Here is a 25,605-nt window from a genome sequence, read left to right as displayed (position 1 = left end):
GCTGGGGTTCTGACACAGCCTGTCCTCACAGCCCACTGGGAGGAATGCTAATCCCAGCGGGTCCGGTCCGTTCCCTGGGGCCTGAAGCTCCCTGAGACAATCCTGCTCCGAAACCAAGGGGTTCCTCCCCCCCTTACTACCCCCCTTACCCCCGCCAGGTATCCACACTACAGCCACACCTGAGAGGTTCTGCTGTGATACCATCAAATCTATGACAATTGCATGTGGGTTGGAACTAGTGTTCTGCTCTGTTCTCCCTGAAACCAGAGGACAATTCTTTTTGTTTATTTTTATGTTTAAAAATATTTTTTTATTGATTTCAGAGAGGAAGGGAGAGGGAGAGGGAGATAGAAACATCAAGGATGACAGAGAATCATGGATCGGCTGCCTCCTGCACCACCTCAGAGTCCGCAACAGGGGCATGAGCCCTTGACCGGAATCAAACCCGGGACCTTTCAGTCTGCAGGCCGACGCTCTATCCACTGAGCCAAACCAGCTAGGACGATTCTTATTTGCTTAAGAAGAAAGATAACCATAGGACAGTGTGCTATTCCGATGTATTTCATGGAGCCCCGAGGTTATATCAGCTGCTCTCATGCCTAAGACCCCATCTCCCATCAGAAGCGATTCCCACCGAGGCCCCTAACCAGCCCGAGGGTCGGTCCTCAGGTGCCCCCCTCACGGCCAATGCGCTTGTCACCAAGGAGTCTCAGAACCGGGTCACCTGGCTCAGGGAAAAGATGCTTATGTCTCCCAGCAAACCCAAGCCTTTGGGGTCCTTAGCCAAGGCCTCGCCTTCGGAGCCTTCCTGTGAAGCTATGATATATGAGAGGCCACAGCAGAATCTGCAATTTCCACAGAAATACATTCCCACATCCAACGTCTTCGACTGTGGAATTGCAAAGGCCAACTTGATGTCTGTTGAGGGAGCAGGTTATAAATCGTAACACCCCAAGCACGGGCCTCATCCTCTAGACCAGTGGTCGGCAAACTCATTAGTCAACAGAGCCAAATATCAACAGCACAATGATTGAAATTTCTTTTGAGAGCCACATGTTTTAAACTTAGACTTCTTCTAACGCCACTTCTTCAGAATAGACTGGCCCAGGCCGTGGTATTTTGTGGAAGAGCCACACTCAAGGGGCCAAAGAGCCGCATGTGGCTCGAGAGCCGCAGTTTGCCGACCACGGCTCTAGATTAAAGCCTAGGTTGATGGAATGACCTGAGCGGAGGTCAGAGCAATGTATTTGGGAAGGGGTGTGTCACTCAAAGGAGAGAACCAGGACACCCCAACTAGGGGGGGCGGGGTGAGAACCAAGATCTGTCACAGTCAGAACCTGAAAATGTTTCTCTGTGTGCCTGCATTTTTATTTTTAAATATGTTTTTATTGATTTTAGAGAGAGAGGGATAGAGATATAGCAACATTGATGAGAGAGAAACATCATCAATTGGCTGCCTCCTGCACCCTCCCCTCCCCGCACTGGGGACCGAGCCCACAACCTGGACCTGTGCCCTGACTGGGAATCGAACCAGTGACCTCTTGGTTCATGGGTCGATGCCCAACCACTGAGCAACACCGGCCGGGCTGTGTGTGTGTTTTTAAACTAGTCTGGCCTCTTCCAGGATCTGGGATGAAAATATAGAAAAAAAGCCGAGTTTCATAACGACAAAGAAATATGGTGGCGTTTTACATCGCTGTCCTCTGCGGCGGCTGGCATGCATTGGGAAGAGAAGCAATACTCCTTCTTAGGGAGGAAAAGAAGGTTCCTCAGCAAGGGCTGTTGGTTTCTCTGGTGTCTGTCAGTGACAGCTGGGCGTGCTCCTGCGCTGATGACCTGTTGGGAACACTGACCTACATTCACCGCAAGGAAGCAAAGGGATGGCTCCGACCAGTCTTGACAGCGGCCGCGCTCGCTTCTGCCTAACAGCCAAGGGCACCCACGTTCCCCAGGTCGAGCCTCAGCTTCCTCTGGGGTCTCCTACAACTTGTGGCACTTGTAGCTACACCCTGCCCTCTGTAGAGTCATCGGTGGTGATGAGCTCTAAGGCCACTATTCCAACAACCCCTATTCAACACAGACACGGACACAGAGCCTCCGGAAATGGACGTGAGCACCATCTTTGACAAAGAGAAGAGAAACATGGTTCAGTGAAGAGAACTAGAGAGTGTTTTGTTAGGAGCGGGTCTTGTAACAATCCTCTCCGTGCAGGCAGCGGCTTGTGCTAAGCTGCCTATTAACAGGAGCGTTCTCCTTACAACATCAGCACCTTTATTTATGGGTGTGTTTACACATGGAAGATGTTAGGGACCTAAGTGGTAGAAGCACCCACGTTCACTGACTTAGCACCCTCTCTGGTGTCAGAAATTCCAAATGAGGAAATGAACAGTGGGACCTCCTCCCCGAAAAGTACAGGCTGGTTTCATGTGTGAAGACCAAGAATGCAATAATAATAAGTTGGATTGATATATCTTGTTACTGTTAATACTTTCATACATGCAGTCACTTCTGAGATGCAGGCAATTTCCATCCTAAAGACTTCATATTCACTGAGAAAATAGTCTCTGAATAACAAAAGGAGGTGAAAGAAGAATAGATTAATGTTTCGTGGGTCATCTTCACCTGTCCAAAAGCTTATTAGTCATTCTAGTCTCAGCTCAATTCATGACTCTCCCTGATCTCTTCTGCCTACTCTAGACACCCTACTCTCTACCTTTCTGATTTCCTTAAATGCTTCTGTGTGTTTAGTTTGGTTGATGGTTGCTTAAGACTCTGTGCTTCTAAAATTTTTACTCATTGGCATAAATCTCTCCCAATTTAATGTGTGCGTGTCGGGTGAAATATCCACTTTGTACTTGGTCTTTCCCATTTGTCTCTTCAACATTTTCCTCTCTCTTCTTGAGTTTCCTACACTTGCTGTCTCTGTTTTCTCATCATCTCGCTCTTTCCAACTACCATAGCTTCTCTTGCCAAATTCATCCACAGCCCCGGCCGGGTGGCTCAGTTGGTTGGAGCATCGTCCCATACACCAAAGGTTTCAGGATCAATTCCCTGTCAGGGCACATGCCTATGTTTCGGTTTGATCACCCATTGGGGCACAAACAGGAGGCAACCGATTGATGTTTCTCTCTCTCTCTCTTCCTTCCTCCCTCTAAAAATCAATTTAAAAAACAAACATATCCTTGGGTGAGGATTTAAAAAAAAAAAGATCATCCACAACCTCCTGTTGAAAACCCAATGGATATTTTCCCTGCCTCAAGAGCATCTTACTCTGTAGACCATCCCCTTTCCCCTGCTGGATTCTCGCGCCTATTTCCAGAACCCTCTTCTCCCGTGTGTTCTCTTCCGGGCTGTTGTGAGGGTTCTGGCCCAGCAAGGTCGGCCTGAGTGACTCTCCTTGGGCACCCGTACCCAGGTTGTCCCGTAGGTTTCCTCTGTGGTCCTTAACTGCCTTTGAGTTACAGGCAAGTGAAAGCAAACTTACATCGATTTTTGTTCCCAGAAAAAAAAAAAATAGACATATGTAAAGTAAGCTCACACGTATGAAAACAGTTCAGGAGATGCAGGGGTTCTGTGTTACCCACAGAGATCCAGGGAGCCCCCTCCTCTCCCTCCATCATCACCACGTGAGGATTATCTGATTGACCTGTTGGTAAGTCCTGGGTCTCCATCTCCGCTCTCACTCCTGGGCATCCCAGACTCCACATATCCCCAACCGCGTGCTTTGGCTTCCCTCTCCCACCGAGTCCTCCTCCTGTGGGTTCCGACTCAGCACACGGCATCACCTTTCAGTCAGTTGGTCAAGAATGACTCCTTCTCTCCCTTTCCTACCACAGCTCCTTGTCATCACTCAGCCTCTCCGCAGGTTCCGAGACGCCTCCTCCTGACAGCTCTCAGATCCACCCAGTTCTGGCCACCGCCACTTCCCCCGTTGAGATCAGCATCATCATCTTGGATCTGGTTCATCGCGATGGCTTCTAAACAGAGCTTACTGCCTCCAGTCACGCTACTCTCTCACCCAATCTCAACACAACAGTCCAAACCATCGTTTACTCCAAAATATGTGGGTCAACCTGGCTTAGAACCATAGAAAGATTTCCCATTATTCTCAGGAGAGAGTCCACGCTCTACAACATGGTCTACGAGTTCCCTGGAAGTCTACGTCTTCTCCTGCCGGAATGCCTTTCCCACATGCTCCTCTGATGCGGGCAAGGCCAGTCACTGTCTCTACTACAGACGTGGGTTGTATTGTCCCTGTGAGCTCCTGGGAGCAGCAGTCCTGTCTGCCTGACTTACCACAACATCCCTAGCATGTGTCAAGTGCTGGCGCATAAATACTCAGAAAATATTTGACCAATAAACAGCTGGGCAGAGCCCTGCTTGGACACCAGTGCAAACTAACTTCAGCCGCAAATCCGGGCCATCTGTCCCCAGTCTCTGTGTGGTCTGCTGTCCTAGGGCTGGGCATGTGGAAGTGGACATCGAGGCGCCCCCACATTGGCCCATATTTGGAAATGACTCCCTTTCATTTTCTACAGCTCGGTGTATTCTCATCAGCCGTGCCAGCCCGACACTGAATCCTCCATGGGGAACCCCTGCCCTGGGGAAAGATGGATTTCACAATGAAGGGCGATGGCTCTCGATTCCCAGGGGTCATGACCTCCAGCCTTGTGATTTCCCAGACACCTGCTGGTCTCTGACAGAGTCATTATCCTCTTCTACGGCCCCCCAGCTCCCACCTCTAGCAGCACCTTAGGCGGGGAGGAGACCTGGAGGCCTGGCGGACTTTGCTAGAGGAGAAATGCACATCTGTCTGATGCTCTGGGAGCGCAGCCTACTCACCAGCTCCGATTACGCACACACCTTGCACCAAGATGCCGCCCACAGAACTCACTGCCTTGCTTGTACCTGGGAGAGCCACTTGTGTGTAAGTGACAAAGTGCACACGCTGTCAAATACGGGCACTGCTGAGATGGACTTAAAGTGAGCCTGCCCTAGCCAGTTTGGCTCAGTGGATAGAGCGTCGGCCTGCAGACTGAAGGGTCCTGGGTTTGATTCTAGTCAAGGGCACATGCCTGGGTTGCAGGCTTGATCCCCAGTAGGGGGCATGAAGGAGGCAGCTGATCCATGATTCTCTCTCATCACTGATGTTTCTATCTCTCCCTCTCCCTTCCTCTCTGTAATATATATATATATATATATATATATATATATATATATATATATATATATATATATATTTATATATATATATAACAAAGTAAGCGCTAATCTGGGAAGCGCTGGGCTGCAGCGTGCTCCTGCTCTCAGCCAGGTCCGCGCCCCTGTGTTTCGGTGACCAGCTGTCACGAGTCAGTTTAATCTCGCTTGTAAGAAGGCTCCAGCACGGAGGCCTGTGCACCTGCTAGTCGGTATGAAATTAACCCATACAGCCTGCCTGTTGTTTTTTTAAAAAATTACATAACTTAATATATTTATCCCGGGAAGCATGTGATCCACCCGCATCTCCTGTGAGTTCCAGGTGTGTGTATAGAACCTAGGAGCTGCCTTCGGAGGCGCGGAGACAAAGGAGTTTGGAACGGGCTTTTTCCGAAGCAGCAGAGGCGGAGGGCAGCCAGGCTTCTGCCGGGAGGTCCGGGCTGGCGCTGCTCTGAGCCCGAGGAGGAGTGACATGCGGGGGGTGAAGGTCAAGCAGCTCAGCCCTTCCCAGCCCTGGAGGAGCCCCAGCAATGTGCTCCCGGGGGCACATGCCCCTCTCTCACCTCGCAGATGAGATCTTATTATATAGTTTTATTTAATGAAGGTTTTTCCTTAATGAGCCCCCCCCCCGCCCCGCCCCAGGGCATACATTTCAGGTGCTACAGGACCTGAGTCAACCTCCCTTTGCGCCCCCTGAATTGGATCGGTACTCGGTCCACAAATGCATTTAGCAGACACGTCAGCATAAACACCAGGGCTTTGCAGAGGTCTTTTAAAAAAGATGATATATTATCAAAGGCCTCAGCAACCCCCTGACCTTTCTCTTTGCACTTTGACCCACGGACATGTAGTTTCCGCCTCAAGGCACGGTTTGAGATGGGAGACGGGCATCACTAGCACTGAGAGATTATGAGTCGGGATGCCGGACTCAGGCAGCCGGGGTTCAAGTCCAGTTCAAATGCAGGTGGACGGTGTTAGCACGAGTGTGGGACCTGGGCGTCAGACGACCTTGGCTGCAGGCAGGGCAGTGGGCCAGCCCGGGACCTCCCTCCCTCCGGACAGCAAGCAGAGAGAAATGCATTCCTCCTTTGCTTCCGGCATTTAATGCCGTCCCTCTTACGCACCCCGGAGCTTACCTCTGGAATCTGGCACTGGCTACACCTAAGCAGTGACCAAACATCATCTTACAGCCGAAGACCAGATCTGCAGACAGCCAACGGGCCTGGTCTCACCCTGATCCCATCAGGGCTCCCATCTTTCCAGGATTCCACCCCCCTTTCTTCCCTTGACCGAACCCGGACTCTGACAGTAGTTGTCACTGGGAAGCAAACATTCTTTCAAGAGATGTATTTTTATCATGTCTGCAATGGCCCGAGTTCAAGGGCAAATACATATCTGCTTATGGGGTAAGCCTTGGAAAGCAGCCACACACTGACAGACCAACCGAGAGGCTGGGCACCCTACGTGTGCTGGGATTCCTGTCTTATGAGAAGCACTCGGGAGAGAAGAGGCATGGGGGCGCTAGGAAGCCACCCCACAAATCGAGGGGCAGTGTGCCCACGCTCCTGAACCCACGCTTCCCTGGCATATGGAGACCCTACCATGGACCCCAGTGGGCTTTCCTCTCCTGGGCTCTGCTCTTTTTTTTTTTTTTTTAAATATATTTTATTGATTTTTTACAGAGAGGAAGGGAGAGGGATAGAGAGCTAAAACATCGATGAGAGAGAAACATCAACCAGCTGCCTCCTGCACACCCCCTACCAGGGATGTGCCCGCAACCAAGGTACATGCCCTTGACCGGAATCGAACCTGGGATCTTTCAGTCCGCAGGCCGACGCTCTATCCACTGAGCCAAACAGGTTTCAGCAGGGCTCTGCTCTTGGAAGAATTATTTTTGAAACCTGATCTAGGCCTATTTTTTCTTTTTTTTTTTTTGAAGCAGAGAAATGTAGTTAGTTACACAGTTTTCTCTAAAAATAAAAACTGAGATCTTCATCAGTTCTCCACGGACACTGGGATCTTAGGATCTTCTCTTAACTACAGAAGGCGATGGGTTTGCTCCCCAAATTCATGGAACGAGGGCCAGAAAGCCTTCTTGCACAGCTGAGCAGTAAATGACTTAGAGATCCTTACGGCACTTTTAAAACCCTCTAAAAGGGCCATTTAAACTTTACTTGAAACCCTAAACTTACCCAGAGCGAAGCATCAGATGGCATGACTCACTAAATGGCTGGTTCTTTTAGGTAAAATGAAACGGAGCCCCTTTTCCATCGCTCGGTCCTGCCAGGGAGACGCGAGTACCAGGACTATAAAATAGAAACGGGAGCGTATAAATCTGAGAGAGGACGCACGCACGAGACAGACGCAGGTACAGGATCGCGCACTCTGGACTGCTCCCTGCGCTCCCAGGAGTCTGCTTAGATAGGAGGTGCTGAGGACGGAAGACAGATTTAACGAGACAATTATCACACTCCGGACGGCCACTGTCCTCGGCCCAAGTGATCAATCTGAACATCGGGATGCAAAGAGCTTGTTGCATGAAAACGAAACGAATCCAAGGCCAATGAGCAATGACGAGATGGCCCTCGATGCTTACTATACAGGCATGGCGAACTTGTCTATTCTAGTTCTTTTTGAGGAGACAGGAAATTGAAGAGTTTCCAGTCCCAGACTTACTAAGGATCATAGTTCAGGGTTCCAGAATCTATGAGAGAGATGGGGCATGTGGTGTTAGGAGTGTGGACTATGGGACATAGGGCTTGAGTTCAAGGTCTAGCTCTACCACGAACCTGCTGGGTGGCCCCTCGGAGCCTCTGCGTCCTCACCTATACTTAGGACTACTGTTCGCACCTAGGCTACGGGATGGCTACACAGGCTGGATGAAGTAGGCCATGTAAGTACCTGTCACAGAGGCTGGTAGCTAGGAAGTATGCAGTACATGGGAGCGATTACTATAGGGCAGTGGTTGGCAAACTGCAGCTCGCGAGCGACATGCAGCTCTTTGGCCCCTTGAGTGCGGCTCTTCCACAAAATACCACGGCCTGGGCGAGCCTATTTGGAAGAATTGGCGTTAGAAGAAGTTTAAGTTTAAAATATTTGGCTCTCAAAAGAAATTTCAATCGTTGTGCTGTTGATATTTGGCCCTGTTGACTGATGAGTTTGCCGACCACTGCTCTAGGGAGATCCTGCCACTTCATGGCTTGGCTGCTTAAAAGTCCTTCAAGCATCCCCCACTCTCCTGCCCTCCTCTGTAACACGGGTGGGAACTGTGATGCACACTTCCCCAGCCTCCCCTGCCTCTAGGGCTGGCCGTGCTCGGTAGTTCTGACCATGTGACCTGCATGGAGGATTCAGGAGCAGTTTTGGAACAGGACAGCTCCCATGGAATCATTCCTTTGGTCTTGTGCCTTTTCCTCCTATATATTTTTTCCTTATCTGGGATCCAGATTGAAATGCTCACGGGACTTCAGGCGTGGTAGCCATGAGCATGGAGGTTGCGCTGAGCAGTGGGTAGGCGGGAGGCCGGAGAGAACCTAGGCCTGCCGATGTCCTCCTCACTGTCAGAGCCCAGCCCGGGGACCTCGCCGGGGCCCACGAGCTCCAACCTGTTTAAGACAGGCAGCTCTCCACATATTCCTGATATAAGAGGCAGTCGCAAAACTCGAGGATGTATTCACGCTGTGTTCACATGGACTCATCCATTCCGTGGTTTACTGCGTAACCAACGGCTAAGTTACATTTCTCTCCTGGTTTTTCTTTTTATAGAGAAAAACAAACAAACCCCACATAAGTGAAATATTTCTTTCATCTACTTTTCTTAAAATTTCCAGTTGGATGTGCACTCTACCATGATGCTTCATTGGGTACTTCGTTGGATTAAGAAATAGGCCCTCCTGCCCTAACCGGTTTGGCTCGGTGGATAGAGCGTCGGCCTGTGGACTGAAAGGTCCCAGGTTTGATTCCGGTCAAGGGTATGTACCTTGGTTGCGGGCACATCCCCAGTGGGGGGTGTGTAGGAGGCAGATGATCGATGTTTCTCTCTCATCAATGTTTCTAACTCTCTATCCCTCTCCCTTCCCCTCTGTAAAAAACCAATAAAGTATATTAAAAAAGAAAAGAAAAGAAGTATGCCTCCTTTGGTATTCTCCGAGAAACCGGGACAACAGAAACAGAGGGCGGGAACAGGCCTCAAGCTCTCTGTGCTCCAGGAAGCTGGGCCCAGGAGGCTCGGGCTGCAGACCCAGGAGGATCTGACGCTACAGAATTCCTTCTGCGGTGAGACTGGCAGGTGCGTTTCTGAGCTCCCATAAATATGCATACCGATCGTCTTTCACAAAGGTCCGATTTCCTCCAATGGTTGTATCAGAGTCTGATTAAAAATGAATCAGACCGAAGGTACAGCTTTATGACTGGGCTGCGTGTCGAATCTGTACAAAAGAACACGCTACAGCAACCTTATTCTATACTTTGACTTTTCGCTACAAAATCTGAGAGAGACATTGAATTAGGTTCCCCTGGGTGGTATGGAAAGTGGGGGGAAACAGCTCCCCCCCAATTCTCCCTTCTCTGAGAAGTACAGTAATACCCAATAGAGAAGAGTACACCTAGCAAAGCCTTTGTCTCTCCCCCCCCCCCCGCCCCCTTATTTGGTGGCCTACTTTTGTTAACAAGCCTTGGGAAAGTGAAGTTTAGAGATGAGAGAGAGAGAGAGAGAGAGAGAGAGAGAGAGAGAGAGAGAGAGAGAGAAGGAAAACCCACCCACTAAAGGAACCTGATCTGAACTTGCTGTGACCAGTGGACCAATGACCTGAACTGTGTCACTGAAGATGATGATCAGAAACAAAGGCTCAAAAGCAAAACACCAAGAACCCTGAGACTAGAAATAAAGAAAAGCAACGGCCCTGGCCAGTGTGGCTCAGTAGGTTGAGCATCGTCCCATGCACCAAAAGGTTGCCAATTAGATTCCCAGTCAGGGCACATACCCAGGTTGTGGGTTTGATCCCTGGTTAGGGTGTGTAAAGGAGGCAGCCAGTAGATGAGATGTTTCTCTATCTCTCTCTCTCTCCTTCCCTTCCTCTATCTCTAACTCAATAAAAAAAATATTTTAAAAAAAGAAAAGCAATGATTTCTGAAAAGATCCAACAGATTGGATATGGTCAGGTAAATATAACTACACTGAGTGGCCAGATTATTATTATGATCTCTGAACGCATAATAATCTGCCCACTCAGTGTGTGTGTGTGTGTGTGTGTGTGTGTGTGTGTGTGTGTGTATGAGGCCTGGTGCATGAATTTGTGCATGGGTGGGGTCTGGCCAGCCTGGCCAGGGGGAGGGGACATGGGTGGTTGGCCGGCCTGCCTGCTGGTCGAATTCCTGGTCGAGGGGACAATTTGCATATTAGCCTTTTATTATATAGGATATACACTGAGTGGCCAGATTATTATGCGTTCAGAGATCATCATAATCTGGCCACTCAGTGTAGATTGTAGCTACTGGAATGACTGACAATGTCATAATCATAGTTAGTCTTTCCATCCATAGGGTTACATATTCCAGAGTGGGGTCTGCACTGAATAGGGGAGAAGATCTTAATGAGAAGTGACATTTGAAATAACAATATGGATCCCAGTTCTATTTTACAGTCCAGTAATACATGCCCACGGAACCTGGGCTCACTCACTAGCTAGCTGATTCCCTTTTTTTTTGGGGGGGGGGGGGGTGGGGGGGGAGGGTTATTCCCAGCTTCCTGGGGCCAATTCCTTTGAAATGTGAAGGGTCTGGTCTGTGTTTGAAAAACACCCTACATTGGCTGCCTGACTGACCCCGCCTTCTACACGGTGTCGGGTCCATCTAAATTGTAGTCTTGCTCACCCCAAGCCCTTTCTTTTTCCTTCGGTAACAACCCTTTGGGACCCCCGCTTCTCACTCCCAGGCTAAGAGGGCCAGGCCGGCGACACTGGCTTGCAGCTCCAAGGGCGAGCAGAGAGGCCAGGCTCAAGCCCATCAACCTACTTCATCTCCTCAGACGCCAGGATGCGTCCCAGGATGGAAACACGGCCCCATCCCTCTGCACACTGGCCCTGGGTCTTTGCTGAGGTTGTGGGACTAAAAAGGCCCCTTCCCTCCTTGCATCCCTGTCTTCTGAGACCCAAAGGCCTCCGTTTGGATTCCCGCTCTCCTCCTTGTTGGCGGCGTGGCCTGGGGCAGGTTGCTTCCCTTTTCCACGCCTTGGTCTCCTCATCCGTAAAACTGGACGACGTTGCCCCTAATTCACAGAGTTGTGCTTTTCTTATCTTCGAAGCATTTCAAAACAGTGCCTGGCACTTAGTAAATGCTAACCTTAGCGTCAGCCCCGTCGTCTTCATGATTCTTGTCAGCGTTCTGGTTGTGGGAAGAGAAGCTGCCAGAGGCAGCGCGTGTGGAGTTCTCTGTAAGACACATGCTGCGTTACCCCAGGGGCTTCTGGGGACCCCTGGTTGACAAGGAGCGTCAGCTCTTCCCGAAAACAGGAATGTTGTTCTCTCTCCCCCAAGACTGTGTGGTTTGGACACGATTTTAAACGTTCAGATTCTAAACCCAATTGGAAAAATGCTGTTGACCCCTACACACCACCAGAGAGGTAGGGAGTGAGGATGCATCAGCTGAAACGAAGGTGGAAGATGCTGGAAGTCTCACGGCCCAGGATGCACGCACACAGAGATGAAGCGACCCGGGCGGGGGCCAGTACCTGCCCCCGTGCCGTCGGGGGCCTGGAGGGTCCCCTCCCCGCGGTCCAGCCTGGAGAGGGCTCGGTGCGGACCCCAATGGGAAGGGCCCGGGGCGGGCAGGGCTGCGAACAGCAGATGCTGACTGCGCTGCGGCGTTTAATCCGCGGGGCCGCGGGGAAAGGTCAATTACCGCACTTAGAGGAATGAAAGGCGGCAGTAAAAGTCAAATAGATGCGCCATTAGACGGGGCGTCTCAGGCATGAAAATAAGGCTTTCAAGGCGGCTTACCGAATGCGCCGGCGAACACGGGAGCTTGCTGACAAAGAGGAAGAAGCGAGGCTGATAGTGAGGCTGCCCGACTGGGCGCCCCTGCCCCCGAGGAGCCTGTGTGGGCCTGTGCAGTCCCCGCGGACGGCTGTCAGGACCCTGCCCAGAAGCCGGAGGTGCCAGGCGGAGCCGAGACACAGGTGCTGTTGCCAGCCTCTGGCTCTGGCTCTGGCCTGTCCTGCTCCCGGGACCGACAGCACCCCGGGCTTTTCTCCTTCCCGGCAGCCCACTGTGCTCCTGACCTTGACCCCGGCAGCCCACTGTGCTCCTGACCTTGACCCCGGCCCGGCACCCAGCTCAGCTCTCCTGTCTGGGTGCCTCCGGGGTCCCAGACTCATCCCAGATCCCGGGGCCATGACTCCTCAGTCCAAAGCTGTCTGCCTGCTGCCCGTCCTTCAGACCCCGATCTCCACTTGTGACCAGACCGACCTGCACGCACGTGGCTTCTGCGCGGTGGGTGGCTGGGTCAGGGGAGTCTGACCCTGACCAGTTCGCCCTGGTCACTTCCAGCACCGGGTCCGGGGAGGACGCCCTCTCCTAAAGCAACCTCTGGGCTGTGTCTCTGCATGTGTCTCCTCCCCCAGCCATCCCCCTGTCAGAACCGTCCTGCAGGCGGAGGCGGAATGAAGGCAGCAGACCTGGGAAAAGGGGGCAAAAGCCACCAGGAGACAGAAAAACCCCCAGAACCCTGGAAGTCATGGGGATACGGCGACAGAATACAGGGCGTCCTACACTAGGTTGGGAAGGTGTTTCAGCCATTTTTATTTGAAGATCTAAGTAAGGGTAATGCCAGTAGGCTAGGGACTAGTGAAAGGCCTATGTATCATCTATCTATCATCTATCTATCTATCTATCTATCTATCTACCTATCTATCTATCTATCTATCATCTATCTATCTATCATCTATCTATCTATCTATCATCTATCTATCATCTATCTATCTATCTATCTATCTATCTATCTACCTATCATCTATCAATATATCTATCATCTATCTATCATCTATCTATCTATCTATCTATCTATCATCTATCAATATATCTATCATCCATCTATCTATTATCTATCAATCTATCATCTATCATCTATCTATCTATCTATCTATCATCTATCTATCTATCATCTATCTATCTATCTATCTATCTATATATCTATCTATATATCTATCATCTATCTATCAATATATCTATCATCTATCATCTATCAATATATCTATCTATCATCTATCTATCAATATACCTATCTATCATCTATCTATCTACCATTTATCTATCATCTATCTATCTATCTATCTATCTATCTATCTATCATCTATCATCTATCATCTATCTATTTATCTATCTTATTGTCCCCAGCATGGGTTACTTCATCTCTGTGTTCATGGGTCGTGGGCCATAAGACTTCCTGAATCTTCCACCTTAGTTTCAGCTGATGTATCCTTACTCCCTACCTCTCTGGTAGTGTTTAGGCGTCAATAGTATTTTTCAAATTTGGTTTAAAATCTCAAAGTTTAAAATCATGTCATTCATATGTACATATATACATATATGCCACCAATATATATATATTGGTGGTATAATTGCCTGTTTTACAAAAATGAGAAAAATTGCCATTCTCTAAGAATACCATTGCCTTTCCAGGCTCGATCCTGATGCAACAAAAAATTGACATGCACCACGGTAGTCTAGGGCAGTGGTCGGCAAACTGCGGCTCGCGAGCCACATGTGGCTCTTTGTTCCCTTGAGTGTGGCTCTTCCACAAAATACCACGTGCGGGCGCGCACGTACAGTGCGATTGAAACTTCGTGGCCCATGTGCAGAAGTCGGTTTTTGGCTCTCAAAAGAAATTTCAATCGTTGTACTGTTGATATTTGGCTCTGTTGACTAATGAGTTTGCCGACCACTGGTCTAGGGTTTAAGGATCACACAGGAGGATATTTCCCAGGGGTAAATCTGACCGCAGGCACACACGGAGTTTGTTAGACCATAACGATGCCCGTTCACTCAACCACAGCTCGCTGGGCGTGTGAAGTGAACTAGGCCCGCTGGTGCCCGGCCCTCAGGAGGCTCAGCGCCTCTTTCACGAGTCTCCAACCCACGTGTTTCTATGTCCCGTCTCCATCCTTAGGGTCCTATATGGTGAAAAAAATCTATTTGGGGCAAATATGAAGATCTATACTTCCCGTTAGGGGCAGACGCTGGTTTAGAATGCCCAAGTCTCCATTCAGGATGCAGCCCCATTTTCCAATTAGATCTGGAAGGAGCAGTGATTTATCATATGGCTTAATGCCATTAAACATTTATTGAGCTCCCAGAGTGTGCTAGGCATTGTTCCCGCTTAGCAGCCCCCCGTAAAAGAAGACTAATGAACACACGTGTGTTCCATAGATCAAGCAAGCAATATACATTTTAAGAAATTTATAAATATTTAATCAAGATGTTCTACAGTCACTCTGACAGAGAAACCTAAGCTCTTTGGATTGCTAAAATAGGAGTCTAAATAACAATGGAAAAGTCTACAGCTTTTGTGGGCAAAGTGAATAGAAAACATATCGAAATAAACATTTCAACGTGATTCCATACCCTGTCTCCTAAATTTCCCAGAAAGGGACTGAAGATCAGAGAACATCTTACATCCCCAACAGACAAGATGATTTAATTCAGCATCATTTAAATCTAGACAGAAAATGTGGAAGATTTCATATGATCCCAGTAGCTTCTATGTTAATAACTTGGAAGGGATTTGGAGTCTGACTTTATCCTTTCATCCTGAATGCCTTTAAATATGAACACACACACAGACAGACACACACACATACACACACATGCACATACACGCACACGCACACACAGAAATGGGAGCCTTTGTCTACAGGTCTATAAATTCTATTGGGTTGGCATTTTGTGGCTCTTTGAACATCATCCTTGACTCTAACCCCTTTTGTCCTAAAGTTAATTTTAGCTCCGCATGTCCAGGTCTCTGGGGGAGACTGAGCCATAACAAATGTCGCTTTGAGACAGATTTGGGGTCTACATTTAAGTAAAGGTGCCGTGACATTTACGCAGGCGCCATCCTAAGGAAGTCCTTCTGTGATGGGCGTGGTGAACCTCGACTTCCGGTCTCTCCAGCTGGTATGCCCTGCACCTGTCTCCCCACTGTGGGAGGGAACAATTTGGTGTGTGGGAGGTCTACAGTGGCAGCATGGAGGGACCTGGAGAGTATTATGCTGAGCGAAATAAGCCAGTTACAGAAAGACAAGTATCACATGATCTCACTCATATGTGGAATCGAATGAACCAAATAAACTGATGATCAAAAACAGATCCAGAAACATGGGAGCATGAATAGACTGTTGAACCTCAGAGGGAAGCCAGGGGAGGGTGGGAGGGTGGGTGGGAAGAGATCAACCAATGAACTTGTATGCATACCAATATATGCATAACCCTTGGACACAGACAATGGGGTGGTGAGGGGGGATGGGGACGGGAGTGGGCTGGAAGAGATTCATGGGGGGACAAGGAGGACCTATGTAATACTTTCAACAATAAAGATTAAAAAAAATTGCAGAGCTTAAAATACCACCTGAGTGGACATGGGTACAATACCATTCAAAACTGTCCCTTAACTCTCCACCACCACTGTACTTCCCCGCACCAACAGAGCCACCAGGCGAGCTGACAGACCCGTGCCAACTGCTGCCGTGGCAAGGAGCAGACACAAATTACAGAACGTTTATCTGTCACTAGCTTACCGGCCGAGGCGAACTAGGCAAGGCACACTGACACAGCGGGGAAGGTAGCACATTTATGAATGGAAAGAACATGGACTTTCTGTTGAGTTGTTTGCTGCTGCTGGAGAAACAAAGGAGGTAAATTTCACGCTGTTTAATAAAGCCTTGAACGAAGGTAAAATAGAATAAGGCTTGGGCCTTATCGCAGCGGTGTGCTAAGAACCCGCCCTCCCCCAAGCAAAACAAACTCAGTGTCGTTTTAAGACCTTTAAAATAGATTTCAAATTCTTAGGCGTGCAGGTCCTGAGGGATTATGTTAAGTCGTTCTTACAAATCGTATCTCGTGCCAAGTGGCATATAGAAAAAAATATGCAAAAATATGATTATGTTTCATTGAAGATTCGGTCTATTCCGTATGATGGCTGGATTTGAATTTTTATATTTATAGACCTCATTACATCACAGATGGTAAGTGACTGTAAAATATGCATATATAAAAATTATATGGGTTTACCTATATGCAAATCAGTAAATATACTCGTGTGCATAATTTTTAATTATCATTGAATGCCTCAGAAATGGGGCTGGAATCCAGTTGTTTCTTTTGTTTATTATTGTTAATGCTCACCTGGGGATATTTTCCCCATTGATTTTTAGAGAGTGGAAGGAAGAGTCGGGGCTGGCGGGGAGAGAGAGAGACATCGATGTGTGAGAGAGAGACATCGATTGTTGCCTCCTGCACGTGTCCTGACTGGGGCCAGGGATTGAACATGCAACCCAGGAAGTGCCCTTGACTGGGAATCGAACATGAGATCCTTCGGTGCTTGGGCCGGCGCTTTAACCATTGAGCCACACTGGCCAGGGGCAGTTGTTTCTATAAGCTCACCATCATTGGTGGCCTCTGGCTATGTTTTATTGGTAGGAATCATCACTTTTTTTGGACAGTTCCTAATACAATTCCTATTGTGTTGCTGGCTCACGGAGCCTTTTGGGGGGTGCAGGACTGTCCCTTTGTTCTTCTGGGGTGCTTCACTGTCCCCAGCGAAGAAAAGAACAGAGAACAGATGCTGAAGACATACTTGTGCTTGACTGCACAGCAAGAACGAGGAAGTATTTCTGTAACAAACCGCTTAGATTAATTTTATTGAAAATAGGATGCAATAATAAGTAACAATTTAAGTCATCAGCCGTACAGAAATGTTAAGAAAGGTGGAGGAACTTAAAAAAAAAAAATCTGAGAGATCTTGAAATCCTCAACTGCCCTTATTCTATTTCTGCCTGAAATGAAACTCGCACCGTTGCCTTGTGCTTGACAGTTTACTAAGTGTTTCCACAGCTATTCCGCGGCTACGCTTCACGGCAACTGGGGGATTTCACAGATGACGTAGGCGTCTCCGAGGCCCAGGGGACCGCACCTCCCCTCCCTGAGCAGCGGGGAGGGCGCCACGCCTGGGTCTTCGGCCCCCAAGTGCTCCCCCTGGCACCACCGCACCCCGTGCTGTCAGCTTGGGCGTCGCATGCGCTGGGGTAATGCCCAGACGCGTTCATCCTCCTGCTTAGATCCTGCTTGACCAGCGAGCTGGCTACAAAGGGAATGGACTCACGAACACCGGCCTCCCGGGACGGCAGCAGAATGGCATAGCGCCTGCCCCATCCAGCCAGGGGTTAGGCAGTGACAGGTCCCCAACAACCACACTACCCGGTCTGCGCCACTGAACACCAAACGGTGACACTCCGGGGGAACAAAAGGTCTCATGTCCTAACTCTGCTATGCTGCCTGCAGGTGCACCTGGGACCCTACCATTCCAGGTATTCCTTTGGGTGAGATATACCCACCCCTTTTATTTATTACTAGTGGCCTGGTGCACGAAATTCATGCATGGGAGGATGTCCCTCAGCTTGGCCTGCACCCTCTCCAATCTGGGACCTCTCAGGGGATGTCTGACTGCTGGGTTAGGCCTAAACCAGCAGTTGGACATCCCTCTCACAATCCGGGACTGCTGGTTCCTAACCACTCACCTGCCTGCCTGCCTGCTCGCCCCCACCCCCCGCTGGCCTGCTCACCCCCAACTGCCCCCCTGCCAGCCTGATCACCCCCAACTGCCCTCCCCTCCTGCCCGCCCCTAACCGCCTCTGCCTCGGCCCTGCCACCATGGCTTTGTCCAGAAGGACATCTCCCGGTCTAATTAGCATATTACCCTTTTATTAGTATAGATTATTTTTAAAAAATATATTTTTATTGATTTCAGAGAGGAAGAGTTAGAAACATCAATGATGAGAGAGAATCATGGATTGGCTGCCTTCTGCACGCCCCCTACTGGGGATCAAGCCCGCAACCCAGGCATGTGCCCTTGGCCAGAACCAAACCCAGGACCCTTCAGTCTGCAGGCCACACTTTATCCACTGAGCCAAATGGGCTAGCGCTACCCACCCCTTTAAAAAGCACTTACGTTATTGCGATGGAAACATCATGGTGCACAGACTTGGGAAACTGTCCGAGAGAGAGCGCCGTGGAAAGGGGGTGGAAAGGGGGTGGCGGTCAGAGCACTTCTGATGGTGGGTTTCGGGGCTGGGAGCCTGTGGGGTGCCCGCGGCGTTCCTGCTGGTTGTGGGATGGGTGGGTATGAGAGGACCCTCTCTCTTTGTTCAGGGCCCCCCTGTCCCTGTCCTTGTCTCTGTCACGCTAAAGCAGCCTGTTCGTGCTGAGACCCTGTCAATCACACTTGGGATCCCAGAAGCCGCGATGCTAATTTGGGAAGACTCGGCCGTGGCGGGGCGATCCCCAGCGCTGACACGGAGCCTGTCTCTGGGTAACCGGGTACGACACAGGCTCTCTCCCACGGAGGAATCATGTCCCGAGTGTCAAAAGCGACACCAGCTGTCAGCAGGAAGGGGAGGTGTGGCACTGAGGAAAAGGTTGGCTTTCTCAAACCATTTTGCATTTTTTTTTTTTTTGAGCTGTGAACTTCCACATGGCCGTGTGCTCTCCTTGAAAGTGATGTAGTTTATACGTTAAAAGAGTGACACAGGAGTCCCATTAGCAGCAGGCTTCTGTGTCAGAGAGATTGATCAACACGAAGGGTCTTCAGCCCGCTTTTGAATGACCATAGGAAGAAAAATGGAACCAATGTATTTTGGGCGCATAGCTGCAAATGCTCCTTTACTGGCGAACGGATATTCGAAAGCAGTGTCTCTAAGCCATTTGGGCCAGGGGCCATGCATTAAGGACTCTGTGCGGTAAACAGAGCTTGGCGTAGGCCTTTGCACACAGTAGGTGCTCCATTGATGTTTCCTACCCTGTGGGTTAGCCGAGCAGAGAAAGGATGCAGATTACAATTTCGAGAGCATGACTTCATTTTGCAACTATTTTAAGAAATTAAAATAAGCTAAAATATTAACGAACTACTTAAGAGTTAGAACGATCTAGTCATCACCATATTCATCAAATGACTTGGTTTCCTCGCTGCGGATCTCCCAGGGGCTTCCCATCGCCCAAACTATCTGGCGCTTGTTCAAGTCTCCTCCCTCCTCTCCTGTCACTTCCCCCTTGCGTACTCCACACGCTCTATTCCCTGCTGTTCTGCAGGGCCCTCCTCCTTGCCTTTCCTCTTGAACGCTCTCCCTCCAGACCTTTACAGGCTCACTCCGCCCCATCACTCACTCTTGCTCTGATGTCCTGCCCTCAGAGTAGCCTTCTCAAACCACTCAAGTAGCTGTCCTCTCCTTCTTTTTTCTTTACCCGAATCTAGTTTTCTTCGTGGTAAGCATCACTGCGCAATATGACAAAATGGCCCTCACTGGTTTGGCTCAGTGGATAGAGCATCAGCCTTGGGACTGCAGGGTCCCCGGTTCAATTCCGGTCAAGGGTATGTACCTTGGTTGCAGGCTCCTCCCCCGGGTTAGGGCATGGGCAGGAGGCAACCAATCAATGTGTTTCTCTCTGTTTTTCCCCCTCTCTAAAAAACAAACAAACAAACCAATGGAAAAATATCCTCGGGTGAGCATTTAAAAGAAAAAAGACAAAATGTATTGTTTTGCTTACGTTACCTTTATCAAGGTTTGATGACATAAACTTAAAAAAATACAGGCAAACCCTAACCAACAGGTTTTCAATGTAGACAACGCCGTCTCCCATGGGAAGAAGATGCCACGTGGACTTTCACAGTTAGGAGAAGCCAGCGCTGGCTTCAAAGTGACCACGGACAGGCCGACTCTCTTGTTAGGGGCTAATGTTGCTGGCGACTTTTGGCCAATGCTCATTGGCCATTCTGAAAGCCTTATTAGAGCCCATAGGAATTATACTGCATCTACTCTGCCTGGGCTCTGTACGGGGAGCTACAAAGCCTGGATGACAGCACATTTGTTTACAACATGGGTCACTAAATATTTTAAGCTTGTTGTTGAGACCAGCTTCTCAGAAAAAAAAAAAAAAAAGATTCTTTTCAAAGTTGACTGCTCATTGAGAATGCAGCGGGTCACCCAATAGCTCTGGTGGAGATGTACAATGAGATTAATGTTGTTCTCATGCCTGATAATGTAACATTGACTCTGAAGTCTGTGGGTCAAGGAGTAATTTTGACTTTCAAGTCTTATTACTTAAGAGCACATATCATAAGGTTGTGGGTAGTGATTAGCTGCCATAGGTAGTGATTCTTCTGATGGGTCTGGGCAAAGTTAGTTGAAAAACTTCTGGAGTCCGGCCGGTGTTGCTCAATGGAGTGGAGCATTCACCTATGAACCAGGAGGTCACAGTTTGATTTCTGGTCAGGATACATGCCCAGGTTGTGGGCTCAAGCCCCAGTAGGGGGCGTGCAGCAGGCAGCTGATGGATGATCTTCTCTCATCATTGATGTTTCTATCTCTCTCCCTCTTCCTTCCTCTCTGAAATAAAAAAAAATCTATAGATAGATAGATATAGATCTAGATATATATAAAAGAAAACCTTCTGGGAAGGATTCACCATTATAGCTGCCTTTAAGGACATTCGTGACTCATAGGAAGAGGTCAAGTTATCAACATTAAGAGGGGTTTGGAAGAAGTCGATTCCAAGCCTCGTGGAGGACTTTGAGGGCTTCAGGACTTTGGTGGAGGAGTGACTGCAGATGTGGGGGAAACAGCAAGAGAACTAGAGTCAAGATGGGACTGAACCGCTGCATCTCGTGATAGAACCTGAATGAGGAGGCGTTGCTTCTTGTGGCTGAGCAGGAAAGTGGTTCCTGAGATGGAATCTAGTCCTGCTGCCAGTGCTGGGAAGACTGCTGAGATGACAACAAAGGGTTTAGAACATGACACGCACTTCGCTGGTAAAGCGGGGGCATGGCTGGGGAGGACTGGCTCCGGTTTTGAAAGAAGGTCTACTGGGGGTAAGATGCTCCCCAACAGCGGCACATGCTACAGACAGATCCTGTGTGAAAGGAAGAGTCCATCCATGAGGCAAAGCTCGTGGTTGTCTTCTTTTAAGGAACTGCCACCCCTGCCTTCAGCCTTCACCAAACCTGGTTAGTTGGCAGCTATCGGCATCCAGGCAAGACCCTCCACCAGCAAGAAGATCATTACTCACTCGCTGAAGGCTCAGATGATGGTTAGCATTGCTAAGCAATAAAATATACATTGAGTGGCCAGATTATTATGACCACCTGACGTTGGTAGGCAAATTAGCCATACACTGCATCGTATGGGATATGGAAGCCGAAGGCCTGTTCGAACACCTTTGCTGTCTGCAATTACCAAGATAAAAAGTCTCCAATTCGCACAGGAACACAGGAATTGGACAGTCGAGCATTGGAAAAAAGTCATGTGGTCCGATGAATCACGTTTCCAGTTGCATCATGCAGATGGCAGAGGGAGAATTTCACGGAAACAGCATGAAAGCATGCACCCCACATGCATGAGTACAACCCTTCAAGCTGGTGGGGGCAGTGCTATGGTTTGGGACATGTTTTCCTGGCATGATTTGGGCCATTTAATCCGTGTGGAACAACGTCTGAATAGCACAACATACCTAAGTATCGTTACTGATCAAGTTCATCCTATCATGTTGATGGCGTATCCCAATGGAGATGGCTTCTTCCAACAAGACAATGCGCCATGCCAAGGTGCTCGTATTGTGCAGGAGTGGTTTCAAGAACATGAGGGAGACTTTACCTTGCTTAGGTGGCCCCCACAATCACCAGATCTCAATCCAATTGAGCATTTGTGGGACGAAGTTAAAAGAGCCATCAGGCAGCTGGTTCCACAACCATCCAATCTCACAGAGCTGGACAGCTATTCATCAGGCATGGTGTCAGATTCCTCACATCACCTTTCAACATCTCATGGAGTCAATGCCAAGAAGAATCGCCGCAGTATTGAAGGCAAAAGGTGGCCCAACAAAGTACTGATGGGGTGGTCATAATAATCTGGCCACTCAGTGTATATATTTTTAAATGAAGGTATGGACATTGTTTTTCTTAGACATTATACTGTGGCATGCTCAAGAGACTACAGTATAGTACAAACATCTCTTTTATATGCACTGGGAAACCAAAACACGTGTGTGACTGGCATTACTGCAATATTTGCTTTATTGTGGCGGTCTGGAACGGACCCTGCATTACCTCCAAGGTATTCATGTAGCTCATACTGAGGAGCTCCAGGAATCAACAGAGTAAATTTTTCTCCCAATCACCTTTTCCCCCACAAAGATGAAAATACCCATACCCTTGATATTTACTTTCAGGTTTCACATATTCTTGTACTCAAAAATTTCTCTCTATTGAATTCTTAGGACTTGTAACATGTTCTCAGTGTTTAAAATGGAGTTCACAATAATAGTTCATTTTAAATTCTATATCTTCAAAAGCTTCATCATGTATTTGAATGGAAGGATGAATTATTTGAGAGCAGTCAGAAATGTCAAAGGAGTCATTGGGCTTACACAGTAGAGTAGGATGTAAGGCTATGGGTTCTGCAGTTGGAGTTTCTAAATGTTCCTGAGTTATAGGAAGCAGATGCAACTTCAATATTCTATCTAACGAAATGACTTCATCTATATTTCAAATGTTTCCGATCAATATTCTCCTTTATTTTGTATCAACTCACCATTATAACCGCATGTAATTCAAAAGCTGAGGACTGGCTACCCCGTTAAAAATCATTTACAGTTGCCACGGTGAAAAACAAATTGTTAAATAACGCCGAGAAAAGCAATATGTTTATATTTTTATGTTAAAAATACATCCCCCTCCCTCAGTTTTTCTCCTTCTCTGTTAGCTTTTAAAGGCAGACCCTCTGCTTTCTTTCAACATTAACTTTGCGATTTAGGCTTTCTGGTCATTTCTCAACTCTTCCTATCAGATCTGTCAAGGAAAGGATGAAATGGCTTCAATTTTTAAGGGACAATGAAATGCCTGTGAAAGAAATAAAAATAGTTACAATGAACACCTGGCCAAGCTTATATATCTGGATAGCGATTCTTCAGCTCATGGCTTTGCCAAACAGATATTAGGACTGAGGTGTCCAGAAAAGATGTTATAAACTCGGACCATTTTTAGCTTTTCGTTCCTTTCTCAGCTCACTGCAGGTCTGCCTGTCTCCTCCGGCCCATGACAACATAAACTTAGAAATTTGTTGTCATTGGTATTATGGCTCAGTGAGGTCAGCCTACGTCATGGACCTGGCCAGCAGAGAAGAGCGCCCTCCCTGTGCCCTCACACACTGTAGGGGGCACTCTCTCACCCGGAGGAGGAATCCACGCCCGCAATTGTGGGCTCCGATTCTGACTGGGGTGGGGCCTGCCAGCGAAGATATTTGCAAATCCTGACCTTTGGCCTGAGAAGTGTTGTTTGGTTTGGAACCACTGGTACCGGCCCAGATGGACTGAGGCTCCACAAAACCCTCCTAGAATGAGCCTTTTCTACGTATTCCCAGAGACCCGACATATATTTTCTAATGACGTGACTCCCTTCAAAAAACAGCCCAACTCTTTCTGGGGAGGTTTCTTCCCAATTCGTTAATTGTTCAAGAAACCGTTGCTGAGAGTACCCTCTCTACTAGGTACAGTCTAGGTCAGTGTCCCCCAATCTTGGCTGCACATTTGCATTTCTGAAAGGGCTTTTAAAATATGCCCATGTCAGCCCCACGCCAGGTATGTAGCCACTGGGTATGATCGTAAGTGGAACCAAAACTGGGAGACACTTTCTAGGCACCCAAAGGTGAACAGAACAAAGGCCGGTAGAACAGACTCTATTTGTACTTCCGTGAAGGAAATGGCCCACAATATTTAACAGGACTTCAGTTCCTAGCGCTACGACAGTCCAGAACACACTAGGACCTTCTTACAACGCCAGAGCTAAGAATACTCAATAAACGCTTTGGAGACGGCGGAAGAAAGCCTATTGGCATCAGGAATAAACCCTCAAACCACGTGAACAGTGAATCTGTGTGGGAATAATGACTGAGTTCTGTGGCCTGGAGCTTGAGGGTGTGTGTGTGTGTGTGTGTGTGTGTGTTTGGGGTGGGGGGGGGTTAGATTGGTACCAAGTCAAGACCGTGAGCCAAGGAAGTCAAAGACCAACCTAAAAAAGATGGAACGCAGGAGTGTTCAGGGTCTTGTGGGAAAAGGTAAACTGATGTGTGCATGGTCATATACACACGTTCATACCCACACCCACACTCCCCACAAATGCTCCAGAACCAGTCAGCAAGGGACGTTCTTTTTCTTGGCTTGGCTCTAGGTAGCAGTTAAGCCAACAAATATGTCTGGTTGTTTTTGGTCCCTGCCCACCCCTCAGGAGCCCCAGGGTTTGAATATGCCTGATGTGCATGGCCCTGAGAACGTTAAGGTGTAAGTCATAACTTTAAACAGACTTGGGGCTATGCTGTCCCAGGTGCCGGAAAGAAAAACATATAGATCGAGGACTATCCATGATAAGAATAACCCCAAATCACAAAGCTCGCAGGAAATAAACCACCCTGTAAGAGAATCAGTGGGGAAACTAAAAGCCAATCAATCAATCAAACCAACAAACAAACAAAACCAAACATGCAAAGGCTTCAGAAATTGGAATAATCAGATCAAATACAAAATAAATATGTAGCCTTAAGAAAGGAAGAGAAAACTGAAACACAAGTGGGAAATAAGAGACTATTAAAAATCATCAGGTAGATTTGAAAAACAAAACCAACTCGACACAACGACAGACATAAGACTCGACTCATTGAAGTAAAAAACTTCAGTGAGAGTTTGATAGCGAGAGAAACCCAGGATAACTCACAAGTAGCATTGCATCGCGACAGGAAAGGGTGCATGCTACCCACAAATTCTCCCAAGAACCCTTGAGGCCAGTGATTATTCTCACATGACTGAGGTGGAAACTATCGCTCTGAGACACAGCATTTGCCCACGTGACAGAGATAGCAGATGATGGAGAAATGGATGTGAACCCAGTCTGGCTGACTGCAAAGATGGCCACTGTGTCATACGGAGCGCTTCCCGCTCGCTCTGTCTTATTCTTTTCCGTTTTCCTCCCTTCCATCACTCACCTATGCTACAGCTGCTTCTGCCACACTGTTTCCCAGCGTCAGTCCACCCCCAAAGAAAGGAAACTTTCTTTCTCAAGGGAAAAAAAAGAGACGATGGCAGGAATAGGAGGACTCAGAGT

General features: G+C 48.4%; 1 protein-coding gene across 2 annotated transcripts in view; it reads right to left on the bottom strand.

Annotated features, from left to right (window-relative positions):
- The window catches only part of NTNG1 (netrin G1), a 238,329-nt gene that overhangs the window by 75,096 nt on the left and 137,628 nt on the right, over positions 1-25,605 (bottom strand). The window lies entirely within an intron of this gene.

This window comes from Cnephaeus nilssonii, assembly GCF_951640355.1.
Source record: "Cnephaeus nilssonii genome assembly, chromosome: 21".
Taxonomy (NCBI): Eukaryota; Metazoa; Chordata; class Mammalia; order Chiroptera; family Vespertilionidae; genus Cnephaeus; species Cnephaeus nilssonii.
This window is presented reverse-complemented; position numbering and strand designations above follow the sequence as displayed.